Genomic DNA, 935 nt, shown 5'->3' on the forward strand with positions numbered 1-935 from the left:
CGCAGCCGATCGCCGCCTGTGCACCCGTCTCCCCGGGTGACTCCGCACGAAATGCACTCAAAAAGACTCAAAAGACGATTTGGTGGTCCGATCATCACATGAAACTCGCTTGGTGGGGATGTCATCCCGGCGGCGAGCATTAATCAGCAGCCCGCAAACGCGCCCCTGAATTGCTGCGAGCTCGGTCGCGTGCGTGTCACACTTATGAGGGTCATCCTTTCACCAAGCAAGCCCTTCGGAAGCAAGGTGTGCACGTCGTCAGCGAAGGCACCACGAGCGATCAAGAGGGTACCCCAAACGAGAAAATCTAAGCGGAGTCGCAGCGAGGTACCCAAGCAGTCAGCAGTCCCTGTGCAAATGGCCACATCACGGACAGCTGCAGACCCGTGCAGATCAGCAGCATCGATGATGCTCACGAATGCGACAGCCTGACCGCGACAGCATCCCCAATTACAATTGCACGTACTATCACCACCTTTGGGCAAGCACTCACGCCGCGAGCAGCACCACGAGCCACGGAACAGCATCCTGACGCAGTCAACTCTGCCCGCGGCGCCAGTGCATGGCTGGGCAGCAGCAGCACGCAACAATATAGCGCCTCAGCAGGACACACACCAATTCACACATTATCGTGCCGCAGTGGGCAACCACATGCCCCGTGTGGCGTTTGCATGCACGGTGTATGTGTTGCACACACAAGGGCCATGACCAGCCCACGGACGCATGCTGCTGCCAAGCAAGCAGCACCAGTCGTGCCTGACCAGCAATCCGCAGCGATGTGCGCAACGTTCAGCCAGGTTCATGCACCGACGCGCAGCCCGACCCTGCGGCCATCACGTGCACAGGCTCCCCACCCACCCCACCGCCCCGCCTGTCTTCATGCCGCTGGAGCAGCGAGCTCATACAAAGAGCCGTGTTACGCAGTAGGCGCAGTA

The sequence above is a fragment of the Monoraphidium neglectum genome (genome assembly GCF_000611645.1).
Source record: "Monoraphidium neglectum strain SAG 48.87 unplaced genomic scaffold scaffold01910, whole genome shotgun sequence".
NCBI classification, from domain to species: Eukaryota; Viridiplantae; Chlorophyta; class Chlorophyceae; order Sphaeropleales; family Selenastraceae; genus Monoraphidium; species Monoraphidium neglectum.